The 12965-nt window shown below is 34.5% G+C and overlaps 1 protein-coding gene across 1 annotated transcript in view; it reads right to left on the reverse strand.

Moving 5' to 3' along the window:
- The window catches only part of LOC143206890 (opioid-binding protein/cell adhesion molecule), a 450337-nt gene that overhangs the window by 67138 nt on the left and 370234 nt on the right, over positions 1-12965 (reverse strand). The gene's annotated exons all lie outside the window — the stretch shown is intronic.

Raw genomic sequence — 12965 nt, forward strand, 5'->3', positions numbered from 1 at the left:
GAATTATAATGGCCTCCATGAATGGTATACTCCAATGGAACGCTAATGGCATTAAAAATAAGTACGAAGAACTTAAACTTATTTTGGGACTCTACCATCCGTTCATTGTCCTTCTTCAGGAGACTAACCTCTCCCCCGGAGACACATTTAGAGTAAAGGGTTATGAGATATTGAGGAGAGATCGACTTGATTGCGCCCACTTATCTGGACGGGTCGCAGTGCTCATTGGGTGCGATGTACTAGTTCAGAGATTAGACATTTCCTCTGATTTGGAGACTTTGGCAATCAGAACTTACTTCTTTAAGAGAGAGATTACCGTCTGCAACGTTTATTTACCTCCGTCTATGGGTGTTGCTAGACGTGATCTTGAGAGTCTGCTGTCTCAGTTGCCTTATCCGGTAATAATGATGGGGTACATGAATGCACATTTACCAGCATGGGGATCTCCTTCTTATGATTGTAGGGGTAGATGGTTCATGGAACTGTTGGAAGACACTCGTCTACTCTCGATTCTTGAGAGAATGGTTTCATGCACTCGATTACCTCTCATGATATTATGCCTATTAGTCAGCTGGGCTTTATGAAGGCTTACTCTATCATCGACCATTTGGTGGGCTTTCAGGAGCACTTGGTGAGGTCTTTTGATACGGGACGGCATCTCACCTCTGCCTTTTGGATTTGGAGGGGGCTTTTGACTCTGTGACCCCCCGAAGTGTGTTTGTTCAGATGGGAAAATGGGGTTTGGGGGCAGAGCCTTCAGTTATGCGGCTTTGTGTCATCCTCTTTCAGACAGATTAATGGAGTTCCTCAGGGCCCCGACATTAGCCCCCTACTGTTTAATATAGCAGTAAACTCGATCAACTCCATCATCCCTTTACACATTGGAATCAGATTTTATGCTGATGACATAGTTATATATCATGCCCACCATGACCCCAAGATTAGTCAGTTGAAATTGCAGAACATCTTAAATAGGCTACCAACTTGGGCAACCAATAATGGACTGAAGTTCTCCCCATCTAAGTCGGTCAATATGCATTTTTGCAGGGTGAGAAACTGCTAAAGAACGTCATTCTATCGCTTAGGGATAATATTTTGTCTAATGAGCCCCACCACAAATTCTTGGGATTGATTTTCGACTGGCTTCAAAGGCTTCAACTGGCTCTCACATATCAACTACTTGCGAGGGAAATGTTCCTTGAATCTTCGTCTCCTCAAATTGCTGTCCAACTCACAATGGGGTGCTCACAGAGCATCCTTTAGAAACATCTATGTTGCCCTCCAGAGAAGTATGATGGACTATGGAAGCCAGTGTTACATCACTGCACCCCTCTCATATATAGGAAGACTTTCACCCATTCAGAATGCTGCCCTACGCATGATGCTCGGTGCTTTCCGCACTAGTCCTGTTGAGAGCCTGAAGTGTGAAGCAGCGCTACTATCGCTGGATTCCCGGAGAGAATTTATGCTATTAAGCTATGTCTGCTCGGTTAGTTTTAAGCCTGCTCTGAATTATTATGGTGCTTTCTTCCCTGTGAGGAGCGCCTATGATAAACATAGAGGCGGATATCCCAGCCCATCGCTTGTTTTTTACAAGACCTGTATTCGGCTTGGGATTGTGTTCCCTGATGCAGCTTTTGGCAGACTGATTAACCCCCCTTGGATCTGTGCAGGTATAAGCGTGAATTTGGAGATGAGTGCCTTCCACAAGTCCGCAATTTTACAGAAGCCTCTTCAGATAAATAATGGCATTTCGTTTTCATAGATATATGACAATATTCACTGATGGCTCTAAGAATGAGGGTGCGATTGGTGCCGCCCATACTTCCGTTCTGGGGGAGGAATGCTCCCGCCTCCATCCTTGGATGAGTGTCTTAATGGCCGAGTTCTACACCATCCGCAGAGCATTGTCCACAACCTTGGAAGGCCCTGTTATCATAATTTCTGATTCAATGAGCTCTATCAAGGGCATCCAGTCTGGACTGAACCACCACCCACTGATCGGTCAAATAAGGAACATTCACCCGTCTCTCCAGGGAATGGGGTTGGAGGTTGAATATCTTTGAGTTCCCTCCTAGATTGGAATTCAGGGGAACGAGAGGGCAGACATTCTAGCGGGTAATATGATCAACCCTTTAACAAATAATATAAACTCTTTTGTAGAAGGGATGGGCAATCCAGACTAAAATCGATATATAATCATCTCGACCAATTGTGATGGGATCTGCTACTCAAAGACAACAAGTTAAGGGAGGTTAAGCAACTTTTTCACCAGTTCCCCTGCGATTCCATTACAAGCAGAATATTCTCTCTCGTCTTCGCATTGGACACTGTAGGCTTACTCATGAGCACTTGTTGTTGGATCAGGATCCTCCTAATTGCGCCTTCTGCCGGTCCCCTCAGAGCATCTGCCACATCCTCTTGGACTGCCGCCCACTTGAGCATCTATACTTTTTAATCTATTATACTCAGAGGCCAATTCATAAAGAAAAATGTTAATGCTTGGTGAGCTGTCTTTGTGTCACTTTTCTTCATATTATGATTAAAATATAAAAGACTTTTCTGTAAGCTTTTAAAAATTTTGTCCAAACTTTGTTAAACTTTATCCTAACAGTAACAATTACAACAAAAAGAATTATCCAATATGGTGCAGTTGTTCTGAAATTATGCGCGTACACACATTTCGGCTATTTATTTTTATTTGTATTCGTATAGATTATGTGTTAAGCTGGCTCTCTTTTACCAACCTGGATGTTACTTGATCTGAAACTATTGCTCATGAGGGTTCTGAACAATGGTTACTATTGAAACTCCCGACTGGCGAGTGACCCACTTAGAGGCCCACTGAGAGAAATGCCTTTATCCTTATTATTATTTATTTTCTTTTTTTACCTTCATTGCAACCTATTGCTCAATAAAAAGTATTCGATTGTTTTGACAAATGTTCGACACAAATAACCAAATTTAAAAGGTGCAGAATTGGTGAAAAGTATGAGCCAACCGATTTATTTCGAACAATTATCATATTTTTTACATTACATTATAATTTATATATTTCAAAATATATTGTAATAAAATTTTATTGTAATATCTTTATCAAAATACTATTTTGTTTGAATTCGTTTAATTATATAACATATTTTTGGACATAAATACATTGTTTGTTTTATATTTAAATATATTTTGTGTAAATAATATATGTGTATTTGTTGTTCCGCAAAAATTTAAAAAAAACTAGAATTTCATTATAAAATGCTCTATTTAAATTAAATTAACTATAAAGTATATGCTCCAATGAGAATTTACTATAAAATTATAAAGTATGTAATGTTTTTATTATTAATTTAATTACAATATGTTCTAATTAGTTTAGGCAAAAGTTATATCTTGCTGTAGTTCCTAGATACATATATAGAATATACTATTTTTTTAACAAGTTGGTATGATATATTTGGCTATGTCAACTGGAAGTCTTTTTGTGATCGATTCTTAACTGTCGTAAAATTTTATGAGTTAATGATACTTGTGTTTCAGACTTATCTAGAATGCACATGATTTAATCTGGAGAATAGGAAACAATTTTTAGTACACAGTGTCCAACAATTATTCGAATATTCAACAGTTATCTTGAATTACAGGATTATCAGATTTCCTTATAGAAATACAAAACGATAAAGCATTTTGACAAATATATCGAATTTAATATTTTAACTCATTTAGAATTACCACATGATATCTGAGATTATATACTGCAGCACCAAACTTTATATTTTACTGTAACCTTCTGAATAAACTGCATGCAAAAATTTAGGAGAAAAAAACTGTTTATAAAAGAAAAATATCGATAATATAACGCATCTGCTCAAAAACCCATTACTAAAATGAGTAAATTAAAGTATAAATTGTTTCAATGTTTAGCTTATTCATCACATTTATCTCTCCATTATTTCTGACACTTCTGACACAGGTAATGAGTATGTAGTGCAGATGATTATTTTGCATGCTACATTAATGGGATTCAAAGCTAAACAGATTATTAGTTTATTGTATTGAAAATATATATTTTTTTAATTTATTAATTTCATCTTACATTAGATATATTTGATTAGATTTAATTAATTTATCACTACTGTTCTATTGTACTTGCATTAATACACAAGCAAGGTTAGTACCGGATTAATACATCAGCATGTATTTACAAAAAAATACACTTATACACTAAACATATTCGTGTCGTTCAGTTCACTTCAATCTTCGAATTTCCTGCGTTTTGTCCAGTAGCTGTATTGCTTCCATGTTACTGTAATTTAGTATTTTTTATTTGTTTGTATATCCATTTAATTTCGAGGTCATCGTGCAACGCTTCCTTGGTTACGTAGCGATAAGCATTAGTAATTAATCGTAGAGCTTTGTTTTGGGTTTGTTGGATTACTAGTTGATTTGACGTTTTAGTGCAACCTTTGCACCCCATAGCTCCTAATTGGCTTTATGATTGACTAATTAACCAGTCTCTTTGATTTTAAGTCAGGTTGGGAGTAACTTCCTACTAACGAGTACAGTTGCTGGACTTTGAGTCTAATCTGCTCTGGTTTTTGTCTAACGTGATGTTTTCAGTTTAACCTACGGGACACACATCGAGATATATTTCGAGGCATTTGGCTGATTCTGCTTGAGGAATCGCGCATCCGTCAAGTGATAAAATTAGGTTTTGTCATTTCGCGGCAATGCCAAATTATTATGGACATATTCGGAGCTATTAAGCTGTATTTTCCAGTTTCTACTCCATATATAGATTATGTTGACCGCTACTTGTACTTTTTCTACAGCTTTAGAAAAAGATACATCTTTTGCTATGAAAACTGTGTCGTCCGCATATGTATCAAGTGCTGTTTCTTTTGTTGTTGGTATATCAGCAGTATAGAGCAAATAGAGTAGTGGTCCCAAGACACTAACTGTAGAACTCCAGTCGAAATAGGCTTAAGTGTTGAAAATGCCCCTTTATGGGAGGCCCTAAATTTTCTTTCGAAAAGATATGATTCCAGCAGTAGACGGAGATTCTGTGGTAGTAATTTGCTCATTTTATATATTAATCCCAAATGCAATACCCAGTCGAAAGCTAGTGACACGTCCAGGAATATGGCTGGACAGTATTTTTTTTTCTTCGAATGCCTTTTCAACAACCGCTGTTACTTTAGTAGTTGTGTAGAAATCCAAACTAGAAATCTGGTATTTCTGTAAATGATTTAATACGTTTTAACAGCAGTTTCTCCAATAATTTCGCTCGATATCAATCATTTTAGAGTAATTGCAATAAAGAAATATAATTTTCAGATGAATTAAAAAATCCTTAACGATGAGATAGCCCCGAGGAATATTGCATTTTGCATTTTCAAAAGCAACTATGGCATGCTTGTTTACCAGAAGCTCTTATCTTAAATCATTGAAATTGGCTGTTCGTAGGATGATGCAGTCCTTTTACCGTTAAAAAACAGACGACACAGACCTAAACCCCGATATTTTTATCTGTGCACTCGTTGGAAAGACGGTCGCACTTTACCGCAGATGAAAATGGTTTTGCCCGTCCTTGCAGTAGAATATTCATATTTTTAATGTATTTCGGGACGATTTCGTCATGTTTATTTCTTACGAGTAGGTGTTCAGTATTTCCCGCTGGAATAATGAAAAAGATGACACAACGAACAGAAGAATAGAAATATATTAAAATATTCAGATTTCAATAAGATTATATATATATTCTATATATATACTTTCGAAATAAAAGGAGGAAGATAAGGTTATATAAAGAAAATGTTACAGTTCAGATAGCGGTGATTCATAATTCTATTGCTAGAAGTGTTTCGAAATATGTTTTTTTTATTTTTTACCTTGTTAATACTGAATTATAATGTAGATCGTGAATTTGTTAAAATATATTTCTTTGATTTAGAACGGTTTAGAGTTTAGAGAAAATATTTGGTAAATAATGGTTTTAATTTTGTATATTTTTTAATTCAATTTTTTTCTCAGGTTTTCACTCTGGTTGACCCTTCTAGAGGTTCAGAAAGAGAAAACATCTTTAAAAGTACTTTTAATATTTTAACGTTTCAATGGATGAGACTGCCATCTTCAGGCCATGTTCATTTTGCTGGTCCTACTTCTTACGCACGATTTGGAAGAAAACCTAGGGTTTCTTTGGCTTTAGAAATTATCTGGAAGGGTTTGTGTTTGAATTAATTTTATTAGACGTTATTATAATTTTATAATTTAAATATCTATGACGGCATGTGAAAACTGCATATGTAATGATGCTATTAATAATTAAACAGGGATAAATAGAGTTATTAGATATGAAAAACTTAAGATCCTAGAATATCCAATGTGAATATTATATTCACAGGTACTAAGTCGTAGTAGTACTACATCACTTCACCATTGAATATTTGCGATTATTTAATAGTGATCTAATATGACCATCTTTTTTTAAATATTTTCATATCATTTTTAATATTGAATTTTTTTTTATATCATCAAGACATTTTTAAGATAAAACATTAAAATTAATATATGGAAAGAATACCATAAGCAGTAGACGTTTTTGTATTGAAAATACACAAACATTTATAAAACAATATGCTTCGATTGTTTTATAAATGTTTGTGTATATTGAATAATGTTTTACAAAGTTCCTATCAACAGTTGAGAAAGTATTTATGAAAATCATGCAGATGAGATATCAATGAGTTCGTAACGTGACAATCTGAGAAAAACAGGAAAAATTTAGACCCAATCGTCGTTGTTGAGAGAAGATTTTCGCACTCCATCAGTTTTGTGGAACAACGTCGTAGGTGTAGAAAACGTCTGATTGTCTGATTTCGACTCTACAGATTGACCCTCATTTTGGGTAATTTTGAAAATTGAACATGAACTTGTTTGAGTGCGAAATTATTTGTCAAATTCATTTAAGAACAGAGTCGTTGTTTGCCAAGGGGATATTGTTTCTCGATGCTTTTCGACGTAGTAGTGGATAAAATTATGTAAAAAGATGTTTGCTGATCATGGCTCTCTATTGGCTGATACAAAATGATTGAAGCTTATAGCATTCTTCATGACATATTTTGCATTCAAGAGCAGATCCAGTTAGAAAGTATATGGATCCAAATATTTGGGTTCGGTAATAGGAGAGAAGAGAGCAGCGTCTATTGTTCTCCAAACTACATGAGCTTTTGCTGCTATAAGATGTTGGATTTTGAATAGAGCACCAAAATTACCCTCTTTCTAAAGTTTGTTACTATTAAATTGTTATAGTGATGCTTAAGTTTTAAGGTCTTAATTTAAGATGCGACATCCAATGAAGAGCTAAGAAATAATTTCAAGGACGTTTTTGACATGTCTATTAAATTAAAATTAAACGACTTCCTTACAGATTTCTATATAAAGTCGATCTTCCGAAAATTACATATATCAAGATCAAAGAAAGAAAGCTTATTCGAATAGTTCGAATTATAGAATATTATTCGAAATCCTATGGCATCAACAGATTATATATATATAAATATTTAGTACAATATAAGTTACTACTATACTACTCTATTTATTGTAAGTAGTTGAAATATCTCCGGCGATACAGAGAGAGTCTAGTTTACCTACTCGAAGTGCAAGCTGTGCTGGTAATTATTGGAAAATGCCAAGGGAATGAGAGAAATTATATACACATACATATCTTGTACTATGACTAATCAGTAATTATTTTTTGATTAATTTTTATTTTATAGGTGAGGTGCAACTAGAATATATTGAGAGTAAAAATCGAAGAAAGTGAAATTTGAATTTAGAATTAGAGAAGAAGAGAGAGAGAAGAGAGAAGAAAGAGAAATTGGATAGGATTTTGCCAGGGTGCAAGAACACTGGAGAACGATACTTCGTAAATATTAAATTAGCTAAGGGGAGTTGACCTTGGTCGAACAAACAAGACAAAGTGATCAATAACACTCTAATAATCTAATTCCTACATCTCTCCAATAATGGGAAGAAAGCATGATTGATGTAATTTCAGTAAATATATTTAACATAACGTTTATATATATATATATATATATATATATATATATATATATATATATATATATATATATATATATATATATATGTTAACAATTGACAGGGTTCTTCGAATCCCTGTCAATTGTTAAATATATAAATTAATTTAAATATGATGTTACATCTGAACATAGAAATAAATATTTTTATATTTCATATAAAATGTGTTATTTCAAAAATTTACCAATGTTTATGTATGTCCTAACCTTCGATATTTACTTCCTATTAAATCGTCCTTCCTAATAACTATAAATTACTTCGTTCCTATTAAATCGAATATTTATCAAATTTGTTTCATATAGTTCAGTTCCAACCTTCGTAGGGTGAAGACGTATTTTCAATACGGTCCAAGCTATAAAAAGATACCTTTCTTTAAAAAAACCCAGTATTTTATTACGGTTATTTAAGTGAGTGTTAAAAACTCATAACAGATGCGGCTATCCGTCTCTCAGTGGACGTAAAGTGTAGTGAATACGTGTTTACGTCACCAGACAAAAGGACTGCATCTCATTTTTATTAGTGTTTTAAAATTATTTCATCTTATTTTACAACAGTCCTTTTGAAATTCATTTATAGTATTTTTGGTAAAAAACTAGTGCTAAAATAACGTAAGTGAAAAATGAAGTGTGTGAAATAAACAATGTATTTATTTTATTTTTTATCCTCTGGAAGTAAATTAAGTAAAATATTAAAAATTAAAAAATGGAAAACCATAGCGATTCAACCAAATCACCTGCACACTTTGATATAAGATTAGAACAAACAGCAATAACGCAAACTCCACCATCAGAATGGACTACAGTCATTAACAAAAAACGATTAAGAAGTCCAGAAGAAGAAATCGCGAGGAAACAAACAAGAATCAGTGACTATTGGTTACAGAAACCGATAGAGACAAAAACAGTTTTAGCTACCTGTCGGAAGAAATTGAAGAGAACATACAACCAAGCCCTGAAAAAGTTGTTCCCAAACCACCACCAATAACAGTCTATAAGGTAGGAATAATAAAAAATATCCATGACCTATTGAAAACCATTACTACGAACTACACAATTAAAACAGTGAGCTATGAAACAACTAAAATCCAATTGTTCGAAGCGGATCACTTTAAAGTTCTTATAAAAGAATTAGATGAAAGAAACACCCAATACCATACATTCAGGCCAAAATCCGAGAGAACATTTAAATTCGTATTAAAAGGATTACATCACGGGACGGACTTTAACACCATCAAGGTAGCACTAGCTGAAAAAGGTCACGAGGTCGTAAATATTCACAATATACGACATCACACGACAAAAAAACCTCCGCCTATGTTTTATATAGATATAAAACCTAATGGAAATAATAAGGCGGTGTATGAAATCACCAAATTGGAAAATAATATTATTAAATGCGAACGACCACATATAAAAAGAATTATACCACAATGCACAAGGTGTCAAGCGCACGGGCACACAAAGACTTACTGTCGCAAATCATATAGATGCGTAAAATGTGCAGGAGAACATAAGACAGGAGATTGTATTCGTAAAGTTCGCGATGAAAAAGTGAAATGTGTTAACTGTAATGGAAATCATCCAGCGAACTACAAGGGTTGCGCAGTTCACAAGCAACTACAGCAGAAACTCTATCCTGCCCTAAGGGAAAAAAGGCATCAACAGAAACAATCCACTACTACCAATCTACCACTACCAACCAGAACAAATCAACCAGACATAACTTATGCCCAAATAGTTGAAAATGGTTCAGCACAAAAACGAGAGACAATATCTCAACCTACTGAAACTAGCAACATCTCAAGATTAGAAAATATGATGGCCAAACTAATGGATCAAATGAGTACGATGCTTGGTCTACTCACAACCGTCGTAAGCAAACTTGCCTAATACCTGAAACCAATAGCTACAAAATCGCCGTCTGGAATGCCAATGGGCTCCAACAACACGCCAGGGAACAAAAAATGTTCGTAATTGAACAAAATATTGACGTTATGATGGTTTCCGAAACACACTTTACGGACAAAAATTATTTGAAAGTTCCTAAATATAAGCTTTATCATACAAATCACCCTGATGGTAAAGCACATGGAGGTACAGCCATAATAATTCGAGATGATATAAAGCATTTCGAAAAAGAAAAATTCCGCAAAGACTACCTGCAAGCCACCAGTAAAACCATAGAGGAAACCCAGGGACCATTAACAATTTCTGCGATTTATTGCCCACCCAAACATAGCAACAAGGCAGAACAATTTCAAGAATTCTTCAGTACGCTAGGTAATAGATTTATAGCAGGAGGAGATTATAATGCGAAACATTTAATGTGGGGTTCAAGAATAATAACCTCAAAAGGTAGAGAACTGCTCAAAGCCATAAGGATAGATAACTTACAACATATCTCTACTGGTGAACCAACATATTGGCCTTCAGACAGAAATAAAAAACCAGATACAATAGATTTCTGTATTACAAAAAATATTGATCCAAAAAAGTGTCAGGCAGAATCATGTTTCGACCTGTCTTCTGATCATTCACCAATAATAGTAACAATTTCTTCAAAAATTACCATCAAAAATAAACCCCCTTCTCTATGCAATAATAGAACTAACTGGCCCTCATTTAGAGAAAACTTAGACCAAATTATCTCTCTAAACTTACCGTTACAAACTGAAATGGATATAGAAATAGCAGCAATAAATCTTACAAAAAATATACAGGAGGCAGCGTATTCCGCGACTCCCAACAGTGAAACATTTCCAAGAAAAAATACACATATATCATGTACAATACAGAATAAGATAGCAGAAAAAAGAAAGTTACGACGAAATTGGCAACAGCAAAGGACTGAAGAGAATAAAAGAAAATTTAATAGGGCCATAAAAGAGCTGAGAGATTTTATCCAAATTGAACAAAACCAAGGCATTCAAGAATACCTAGAAAACTTGACATCAACTGAGGCTACAGACTATTCGTTGTGGAAAGCAACAAAAAAGCTTGGGAGATCCCAGCAGCATAACCCACCTATTAAAACAAACGAAAATAACTGGGCGAGAAGCAATAAAGAGAAGGCCGACATTTTCTCAAAACACTTAAAAAATGTTTTTAAACCTTTCCAGTCTCAGCTACATAAAGATGACGAAAATAAAATTACTAGCTTTCTAGATTCGCCATTTCAAATGGATTTACCGCACGAGAAATTAACGGTCAAAAAAGTTAAACATACAATAATGAGAGAGATTAATATTAAAAAAGCTCCTGGTTATGACTTAATTACTGGCAAAATTTTAAAAGAACTATCAGAAAAGGCTATAAAACTATTAACATATATATTTAATGCTATGCTACGAATTAATTACTTCCCTAGTATCTGGAAAGTAGCTAAAATATTAATGATACTTAAACCAGGAAAAATACCAGAAGATGTGACCTCCTACCGACCTATAAGTTTATTACCAATAATCTCGAAAGTTTTCGAGAAATTATACATAAAAAAAACTAAACTATATAATAGAAAAAAGAAAAATTATTCTAGAACATCAGTTTGGCTTTCGCAATAAGCATGGGACTATAGAACAAGTGCATAGACTTGTAAACCAAATAAACGCTGACCTAAATGCCAAAAGATATTGTTCCGCTGCTTTCCTAGACATATCTCAGGCTTTTGACAAAGTATGGCATACGGGCTTGCAGGTTAAACTAAAGAAACTTCTCCCTCATCAGGACTATCAGCTACTAAAATCGTATCTCACTGACAGACATTTTATTGTAAATCAAGGCGATGAACATACCGAATTAAATCCCATATATTCAGGAGTTCCACAAGGTAGTGTACTGGGTCCAGTACTGTATATTCTGTATACGGCTGATCTGCCCACCATAAAAATAACTACTGTGGCAACATATGCAGACGATACAACAATCTTAGCATCCCATGAAGATCCAGTCACAGCATCAATAAACCTACAAACCCACCTGGAGCAAATACAATTATGGTTGAAGACATGGCGCATTAAAGCCAATGAATCAAAATCCACGCATATAACGTTTACCCTGCGTAGAAAAACATGTCCACCAGTGCATATCAATCATCGTCAACTCCCCCAAGCAGAGCATGTTAAATATCTTGGTATGCATTTAGATCGACGCCTAACCTGGAAGAAGCACATACTCTCTAAACGGAAACAACTGGGACTAAAATTATATCAAATGTATTGGCTCATTGGGCGCAAATCCAAGTTATCATTAGATAACAAGGTATTGCTGTATGAGTCTATACTCAAGCCCATTTGGACATATGGAATTCAGCTATGGGGTACCGCTAGCAAATCTAATATATCCATCATTCAACGGTTCCAAAATAAGGTGTTGCGTGCCATTGTTGATGCTCCATACTATATTTCAAATAAAGTGATACAACGCCATATTCCTCTAGAACCTATAACGAGTGTAATCCAACGTGTTTGTGTGAAGTACTTCGAAAGAGTGTCAGTGCATCCCAATGTACTCGCTAATCAGCTAAATATGCGACGTGATAATGAAGTGCGTAGACTAAAACGTTTATCACCACCTGATCTGATTACTGGACATATGTACAGTTTAGAATAAGCATTAGAATAAAACTAATTAATTAAGATAATATTTTATACAGAAGATTGCTTAATGAAGTGATTTTCTACATGCCATGTATATATAATATAAACAGAAGAAATACTTATTGCCAATAGGGCAGATTGTGGACTCACGAAGAGTAATAAAAAAAATAAATTTGTTTCAACATATATTCCAAAATACATGAAGTATATACTCGTGCGCCAAATTCGAAATCGTTTTCAAATTAACGTATTCTTCGTTTATTTTCAATATTAT

Source organism: Rhynchophorus ferrugineus, unplaced genomic scaffold (assembly GCF_030347505.1).
Source record: "Rhynchophorus ferrugineus isolate W39M unplaced genomic scaffold, kcgeb_rfMv2 rfM1, whole genome shotgun sequence".
In the NCBI taxonomy this organism is placed as follows: Eukaryota; Metazoa; Arthropoda; class Insecta; order Coleoptera; family Curculionidae; genus Rhynchophorus; species Rhynchophorus ferrugineus.